Below are 9,764 nucleotides of genomic sequence, written 5' to 3'. Positions count from 1 at the left end.
CTACAACTCGGGGGCGCTACCCCCGAACCCCCGTCTAATCACAATGAATTCAAACAAGCCTGCACTCCGCACTTCCAAACTTATATGGTGTCTCATTATTATAATATTGATCAATCAAGTTAATTCAATTACACTAAAATAACCAACAGTATCTGTCACGACCACCCTTTATTTTTAATAAATACGGGCGATCGTGATTAAAGGAATTCAATAAGGAGACGAAGGGAACTAGGGTTACAATAACGAGTTGGACCAACAATTAATATTCAAAGAAAACGACCAAGAATTTGACATAAACTAGTAAAATCCCAAGTATTCAATATCCAAACAATTTAAGTTGCAGGCCCAATAATGATAAGTAAAAGAAATGCCACAGCGGAAACGACCAAGAGAAAGAGTGACGTCATGTGTGAAGACACAACGACACTCATAATTCAAAGATAAACAATTCATTCTCCAATTAACTTGCTCAACACCACCATACTCTCGCCGCCGCTCAACCTGCACATAAGGAAAACACTTGCAGGGCTGAGTACTATAATAATACTCAGTGGGCTCATGCCGAAAACATTTGCAATACCAAATATTATTTATCATGCCATATGTAAGTAACCATCGGGGTTTAGCTTTAGAAAGGCCCGAGGCACTCAAAATCATTTCCCATAGTAAAAGTCGACTGATCAGTCATTTTCCCATAGACGTTAGCCATATCTGCGCATACATGACAAGGAATGTGGCCACAAACCAAGTCACTAGACCGGCCAGCCCGTACGCTAGCACACGATCTACCATAGGTGTACACTAGTCCAAGTAGGGTTTGCGGCCCTACGAGGACACGAATTCGATTTAGATAATAATGGCATAAAGCCATATCAGATAGGCACGTTAAAATCAAACAAGGCATGATAAACACAATTTCATTCCCATCAATAAAACATTTAGGACATTGTCCTTATTTAAAAGAAAGCCCACCTCAAAGCGCTTAAGTCTCAACTATATCCTTTCCCTTGGAATCAAGTTTCGCGCGCAAGATATCACCTTTAAATATTGGAAATAGCACATATATCAACATGAGAAGTCAAGCAAAAGCTAAGATGCATGCACCCTAAAGCTTCAATTATTCCACCGATATGATTATGAATTCTTCCCAATTAAATCTTGATCTTTTCAATTAATTTCGCCCGCTCACGTCCCAACAAATTTTATTAACACTGCCCAGAGATTAAAACACCATGTAGTCTAATAAAAGAGTCAGTATATCAAGCCCAAGAGATTTAAAAAGAGTCGACCACTGCCTTAAAAGAATCGGCCCAAATTAATTAAGCACACCCATTCAACCAAAGAAAGAAAAATGGTTTAATTAACACAAATGAAAATACTCCCTTCCCAGACTACACGTACAGTCATCCTTCCATTTTCTTTTGTTCAACACAGATAGCCCCCTTTATTTAGAACTATCATTAACAAATGAAATAAAATAAGTGGAAACTTATTCCTATGAACTATTATGCCTACATGTAAATACCACCTGCTCCATTTAAAAGAAAACATAAATTAGATTAAAATAATGTTAAAAGGATGGTACATATATTTTTCTCAAGAAAGAAACAAGAGAGCATATATCTCCTTCCAAACCCGTCGCCTCTCTCTCTTCTGCAAATTCTCAACCAAGAACATCCCAGTTTTTTTTAAAATTTGCAACACTTGATTTGAAGATTACAGAAGCACCCACCAATTAACTCTCTCTATCTCTCCCTCGATTTCTCTTACAAGAAGACAAAACAAGATCCCAAAATTTGTCAAGCAGGATCGCGTCGTGGTTCGCTCGCTTCGTCACCGTTCAGGTGTAGTCCATATCGAGCAGCTGCTGGTCGGCTCCAATTCGCCGCCCCGCGCACACCACTGTCGTCGCACGGCGTCGCCGATTCCACCCCGATTAGCCCCCTTAAGATAAGTTCTTAAATTTTGATTAAGTTGATTGTTTTACTTCGGTTCTCAAGTTTCGATTGACGCAAAAATTGATATGCTTGATGTTTGGAGAATTAATAGAAAGGGAGAGGTTTATACCTTCGCTGAACAAATCGACTTTGACAGAAGATCGAAGCTTCAGGTTTCCCCCTTTCCTGATTTGGTTCCAAATTTCTGTCAAAAAAGGTTCTGGTGTGAATTTACCTTACGAAGAAAAACAAGGGGGAAACGTGAAAAGAATGATTACCGTGGTGAAATTAGGATTTGGTTGGGGAAAAGATGAGCTCCTTCTTCCTACTGCTCCCTCCGCCGCTTGAGGAAATTTTGAGGTGCAAGTGAGAGTGAGTGACTGTGAATTTGTGTGAGGGAAAGGGATTAGGGAATGTGTATTAATATACCGTTCAAAATGGTTCACAATTGAGAGTTGATTGTGGTTTAATTTTGGAAGAGATTTGCAGAGGAGGAACGGTTATTGAGCGTGGGAGAGGGAACGTAAAATAGGTAATTGATTCTCCAAAAAATAATAGCAATTAAAGGTTGATGGATGGTTTATTTTTGGAGCAGATTGAATAAGTGAAGGAAAAAAATACTTGTTAGTTGATTTCACAATTAATTTGGACTCTAATTGTTGCTATGGACTAATTCTCAAATTGTTGAATTATTTGCTGATTGGGAGAAGAAATACGGCAGATTTGGAGAGGAGAAACTCTGCGCTGGGATCTTCTAAATTCTTGGAATCATTTAGTAGGATTTAATTTGTTTGGGCTCAAAATCATTTGTATTTTATTTAAATTGTATAGCCCACAATTTATTTTCTATCAGACTGGATTTTTGTATTATTTATTCAATTTATCGGATCCAACACGAAATTGAGTCCAATAAATATTCCTCTCGGAAAGGAATTATTTAAATTCGCATTGTGATTTACTTCACAATTTCTAGCTCTCATAACAAATGATCAATTATTAAAAAAAACATTTAATTTCACCCCACATCAATTATTCAACGCAGTCACGTCACATATTCAACAAAGTTGACTCAGTCAACCCAAAATCATAACTACAACCAAAATTAGGTCACCAAAGGAATCACATAACAATTTCACTCGTCATTTAATTCACGACATTAAAAGAAATAAAAGCAATCGTCTTAGGGTTTGAAAATTAGGGTTCAAAAAGTGGGGCGTTACATCCTACCAACCTTAATAAAAATTTCATCCCGAAATTTGGTATCCATAAGGGAAGAGTTCAGGGTACAGTTCTTTCATCTTGTCCTCATTCTCCCATGTGGCTTCTTCGTGCCCATGATTTCTCCAAAGTACTTTCACGTAAGCAACCGGTTTATTTCTCACTTTCTGGACCGTTCGGTCCAAAATCATTTGGGGTCTCTCTTCGTAGCTCATGTCTGGGTTCAAAGCGACTTCTTTGTAGTGAATCACGTGCTTTGGGTCGAACACGTATTTCCGTAACTTCGACACATGAAAGACGTTGTGCACGTTTCCAAGGCTTGGGGGTAGCTCCAAACGGTATGCAACAGGACCCACTCCTTCAAGGATTTCATAAGGCCCAATAAATCGCGGTTTTAAATTTTCCCTTGACACCAAAACGCGTTATCCCTTTCGACGGGGATACTTTGAGGAAAACTTTGTCGCCAACTTGAAATTGCAAGTCGGTTCGCCGGGCATCAGTGTATGACTTATGTCTGTCTTGAGCTTCTTTTATCCTTTCACGAATTTGTCGAACAATTCCAACCATCTCTTCAACTGCATCGGGTCCAAGTACTCTTCTCTCACCAACTTCGTCCCAGTAGAGCGGGGATCTACACTTTCTCCCATACAAGGCTTCATACGGCGCCATGTTTATTGTTGCCTGGAAACTGTTGTTGTAGGCGAACTCAATCAGTGGTAGTGCGGACTCCCAACTTCCTCCTCGGTCGAGCACCACAGCTCTCAACATATCCTCGATGGTTTGGATCGTTCTTTCGGACTGCCCATCTGTCTGTGGGTGAAACGCTGTGCTAAAATTCAATCGAGTTCCTAGCTCACGTTGTAGGCTGATCCAAAATCTTGAAGTGAACTTCGGGTCACGTTCAGACGTGATCGTCACTGAGACTCCATGCAGTCGCACTATTTCCCTTATATAAATTTGAGCTAGCTTGTTTGATCCATAGGTTATGGGAATCGGTATGAAGTGTGCACTCTTGGTGAGTCGGTCTATAATTACCCAAATGGCGGTGTTCCCTTTAAGAGACCTTGGCAATCCCGTTACAAAATCCATGGCGATGTGCCCCCATTTCCACTCAGGAATCTCCAGCGGTTATAGCTTTCCATACGGTCGTTGATGTAGAGCCTTCACCTGTTGGCAGGCTAAGCAGCGCTCCACAAATGCCGCTATATCCCTCTTCATACCATTCCACCAAAAGGACTTCTTCAAGTCTTGATACATCTTCGTACTCCCCGGGTGAGCAGTGTAAGGAGTCTCATGTGCTTCACTCATGATTTCATTTTTGAGTCCTTCGTCACTCGGTATGCGAAGTCTCCCTTCGAAGGTGAGAGCATTGTCGGATTCCTCATGGAAATTCCCAGATTCGCCAGTTCTTACTTCGACTCGAATTTCTTCTAATTTCGCATCCATTCGCTGGGCTTCAGCAATTCTTGTTCTTAGATCAGGTGCAATCACCAAGGTGGCAATTCGGCCTTCCACCATTTCAGGTGCCCTTACCACTTCCAAACGCATCTTGCTAAATTCGCGTATCAAGCTTTCCTCTTTGGTGAGAAAAGTGGCCAGTTGGGAATGACCCTTCCGGCTCAAGGCATCTGCCACTACATTTGCCTTGCCGGGGTGGTAATTGATGCCACAGTCATAGTCCTTCACCAACCGCTGCTAGCTCCAAGTCGTGGGTTGGATAGTTCAACTCGTGTGGCTTCAATTGTCGTGATGCGTAGGCAATCACTTTGTTGCTTTGCATCAAAACACATCCAAGTCCCACTTTCGAAGCGTCAATGTAGACCACGTAGTTCATTCCAGGCTCTGGCACCGCTAAGATTGGTGCAGTGGTCAGTTTCTCCTTCAAAAGTTGAAAACTTGCCTCACACTCCGGGGTCCAATTGACTTTTACCCCCTTCTTGAGTTGTTGGGTCATTGGTCTCGCTATCTTGGAGAATCCCTCTATGAACCTTCGGTAATATCCTGCTAAACCCAGGAAACTTCGAATCTCGTTTGGTGTCGAAGGTGCCTTCCATTGTTGTACCGCCTCAACCTTGGCGGGATCCACTCGGATTCCTTCTGCCGACACAATGTGACCAAGAAAGTTGACTTCCTTCAGCCAAAACTCACACTTGCTGAATTTGGCGTATAGCTTCTCGGTCCTCAACGTCTCCAAGGTGATTCGCAGATGCTCCTCGTGCTCTTTCTCATTATTCGAGTAGACAAGTAAGTCATCTATGAAGACCAAGATGAATTTATCCAAGTATGGGTGGAATACTCGGTTCATCAAATCCATTAATACTGCAGGTGCATTTTTCAATCCGAACGGCATCACAACGAACTCATAGTGACCATATCTTGTGCGGAAAACGGTCTTCGGTATGTCCTCCCTTCGTACCCTCAATTGGTGGTATCCGGACCTCAAGTCCATCATTGAGAACACACCGGCTCCTCGGAGTTGATCGAATAGGTCATCTATCCTCGGTAGTGGATACTTGTTTTTGAGGGTCATTTTGTTCAACTCTCTATAGTCGATACACATCCTCATCGACCCATCCTTCTTCTTAAAAAAAAGTACAGGAGCGCCCCACGGTGAGACACTGGGTCTAATGAAACCCAGGTCCATAAGCTCTTGAAGTTGTATCTTGAGTTCCTCTAACTCTTTAGGCGTCATTCGGTATGGTGCCTTGGACACAGGTGCCGACTCTGGCTCTAGGTTGATTGTGAACTCCAATTGTCGATCTGGCGGTGGTCCAGGCAAGGCTTCGGGGAAAACATCTGGAAATTCTCGTACAACGGCAACATCTTCCACTTTCCTTTCTCCTTTCTCATCTCCTTGTAGATAGACAAGATAAGCAGGACGCCCTTTTCTCACCATCGTACTAGCTTGAAGCGCGGAGATGATAGTGTTAGGGTTTTGTATATTAGAAATCACCTTTCGAGTGATTGGGTACTGTAAAACTCTAATGGTTATTTTCCAATAAATGCAACAGATTATTTTTGTCATAATGTTGTTATGTTTTACATTTAATGGTTGTTTATTGTATATTTAAATGTATGAGCAAACGTAACAAAGTCTAAGTCTTTGTTTTAGTAGACCGGTTGTGGGCGTCGTCCAATTTAAGGTAACACGGTCAGTTCTAAACAAAGAAAAATAAGAATTTCACAACCTAGATAGGCCTAGACTACCTATCGCGAAAGGTTGCAATGTCAGTCCGATTATTTCTAAACCTTATTGAAATAAGATGACGTTGGTGTGGTATAGCACTGAATGGATCTAACAGCAAGACGAGTCTTTATGCTATCTACTGAAAGACGAGGTCTTGAGAATTAATTTCTTAATCAATGTACGTTAGCATTGAGCATACGATATTGAGTATCCACTACTTTGACTTACCAAAGGTGCGGGTTTTTCGTAACCCAACGATCTAGGTATATTGGGTAGTGGTGATCATTATCTAGAGGTGCTAGGATTTCTATTATGTTGAAACGTGTGCGAGAAGAGTCTCGTTTGATAACATCCACAAGAGGAGCTCGAAACGAGGTTTTATTATTCGGAACCTAGCTAGTTGGAGTTTGATTACTTTATGAATAATAAATAAGAGTTTCTTGCTAAGTCCACTATTGGAATTCGAAATATGTTAATTAATTAAGTCTATAGCAGACATTAATTAATTAATGGATGTTTCCATCTTAAGCGCGGGAAATAAATCAAATACAATTAAAGGAAACCCGGAATACTTGTAATTTCGGATTTGGAAGGCAGTGCAATATTACTTCTGTAGTGGCTGCTCGTAATATTCCAATATAAGCTTATATTAAATTATGGGTTCAATTTAATTAGTAAAAAGCTAATTGGGTGAGGCCTGCTCCAGATTCTTCCTTAGATCCCTGACTGGGCCCAATATGTGACTTATATAAATAGAAGAATAAAGGAGACAGAAAACACAACAATTTATTCATAAAATTTTCGTCCCCCTCCTTTAAGAGAATTTTCGAAAATTGTGCTCTCCTCCGTGAGCTGTGTTCTGTCTTCCATTATTCGAGTCCTAGTACGTTGGTGAGGTTTGCCCAAACAAATATCAGCGTATAGTCCGAGAGACCAGTCAGAAGATCCGAGGTCTTGTATTGAAGATCTTCACGTGGAGACGGAGCAAGCCATCATCGATTCTTGATTGAATCAACGAGGTAAATTAGCTAATTCCGTAGTAAGCATGTTTTAGGAATTTAATGTGCTAAAGCATGTTTTAATTCAAGTTATGAGCATGATACATGTGATAATTACGCGAATAGATTTTGTCTAAATAATCTGCTAAATAGATCAAATTCATGTGATCCGTTTTGTCAAGCACGCTTCCGCTGCCAGCCCCTTCAGTTGGTATCAGAGCCAGTCTTTGGCTCTGATTATTTGGATTTAAATTTCGCAAAATTCATGTATGCATGTATTATTTGATTGCGAAGCATGTTCTTGGTGTTTTGTTTAATTTATTATGCATGGTGAACTCAAGAACCATCGAATCAAGAACTTGAATTACTCGATTGTACGAGACGTGCGATCGGTAGATTAAATACCAACAGAATTTAATTAAGCCTTCAACTGCCTCAAGGCTAAGGATAATTAAAGAAAAACCATAACCCAAATATCTAAGCTATAATTATGAACTCAACGTTTGTATATGGTCTCCATCAATTGGTCTGCAATTCATGAAGCCTTTTTCTAATATTATCGCCACCTGCTCTGTGGGGACAATAATCCTAAGAAAATAGCAAGTTCATGAGGGCGGACTTCTCAAATATAAATAGTATGAACTAGAATGTAGTTTCGAATATTATCGCCACCTGCTCTGTGGGGACAATAATCCTAAGAAAATAGCAAGTTCATGAGGGCGGACTTCTCAAATATAAATAGTATGAACTAGAATGTAGTTTCGAATATTATCGCCACCTGCTCTGTGGGGACAATAATCCTAAGAAACTGCGAGATTCAGAAGTTCACACAGAATTTATGAGATAGCTTGATCTTGTTAGCAGCACATAAGCATTGTTATGGGAGTGTGTTGTAGAAATGAGACTCTATAATGCTAAAGAGATGGTCTTGCTTAGGCAACATTAGGCGGCCATGCCACTCTGTGGAATCTGGACTATTCGTCGGTGTTGTGACCAGTAAAATTGTAAGACTTTAATGCGTATTGACTTCCTCTGGAGGGTACAAAATTTTAATTTTACAGTTGTAAGATTTTGAAAAGTTTTATTGTTAATCTAATCAAACTTCTTACATAAGTTTATGACAATAGTAAAATACTCTGTTTTGCAGTGCAAATCAAATCGTCAATATGTCATTCAATCCTCTTTCCGCAATTCTCAAAGAAAATAAACTCGAGGGCCAAAATTACATAGAATGGAAACAAAATTTGGACATCGTTCTCACAGCCGATGAGTACATCTTTGTGCTCACCACCCCGCGACCTCCAGTGCCGGCGGCTACCGCTGTGGCAGGAGTCAGAGATGCACACAGACGGTGGCATAAGGCGAATGAGATGGCTAAGTGCTACATGTTGGCATCTATGTCTTCAGTACTCAAGCATCAGCATTCAGCCATGGAAACAGCCGTCGAGATCATGCAGAATCTCAAAAATCTTTTTGGTACTCAGAATCGAACGGCTAAGTCTCAAGCCTTTCGGAGTATCATGTCGAAGACAATGAAGGAAGGCTCGTCTGTGAGGGACCATGTCCTCGAGATGATGGGCCACCTCAACCAAATTGAGGTCTTGGGAGGGACAATCGATCCCGAGTCCAGGTAACTATCATCCTTCAAAGTCTTCCCCCTAGCTTCCAACAGTTCAAGCTCAACTTTGAGATGAACAAAAGGAATTACACCTTGGCGGAGCTGTTGACTGAACTTCAGTCGGCAGAGGACCTTATGGTCCAGGCTAAGGCGGCCATGATGATTTCGGCGCCTCGTTCCTCTGGCTTGAAGCCTAGAGCAGGAAAAAGGCAGGCACCGAACTCAGGACCGGCCAAGATAGCTAAGGGAAAGAAGAAGAAGAGGGCTAACAAGAAGCCTACGGGGAAGTGTTTCAAGTGTGGAGAGAAGGGGCATTGGAAGCCAGACTGTCCTAAACGGGGCAAGGCTACAGGTATGCACCAGGCTCTAGTTGTCGAGTCTTGTTTGACTTCGACATCAATTTGCACTTGGGTTATTGACACAGGAGCCACTGATCATATTTGTTTTGATCCTGACTTATTGCAGGTGACAAGACGGCTACATGATCGTGAGATCGAAGTCCAGCTGGGCGACGCTACCAAAGTGGCGGCCGTTGCAGTGGGAGACATTTATTTGCGTTTTAGTAGTGATAGATTTTTGATTTTGAAGAATGTTTTGTTGATACCTTCTTTTAGAAGAAATTTAATTTCAGTTTCTAAATTGGTTTATGATGGATATTTGATTTCTTTTAATGACAAATGCGTTATTAAGAAAGATGGTTCTTATATTTGTCGTGGTATCATGGAAAACAATCTGTACACAATCACTTCTACACAGTTTAATAATCGCAAATCAGAACTCAATACAACATCAAAAATTTCAAATAA

General features: G+C 40.9%; 1 long non-coding RNA gene across 1 annotated transcript; it reads right to left on the bottom strand.

The window, feature by feature from the left end:
- Nucleotides 1–245: 245 nt before the first annotated feature.
- Nucleotides 246–2,861, bottom strand: LOC121810275. The gene is made up of 3 exons (XR_006052432.1): nt 2,068–2,861; nt 973–1,038; nt 246–501 (listed from the first exon to the last, which is right to left on the bottom strand). It is a non-coding gene; the product is annotated as an uncharacterized LOC121810275 (long non-coding RNA).
- Nucleotides 2,862–9,764: the final 6,903 nt, after the last annotated feature.

Source organism: Salvia splendens, chromosome 7, assembly GCF_004379255.2.
Source record: "Salvia splendens isolate huo1 chromosome 7, SspV2, whole genome shotgun sequence".
Lineage (NCBI taxonomy): Eukaryota > Viridiplantae > Streptophyta > Magnoliopsida > Lamiales > Lamiaceae > Salvia > Salvia splendens.
The sequence above is the reverse complement of the archived record's forward strand: the minus strand, read 5'-3'. Positions and strand labels throughout refer to the sequence as shown.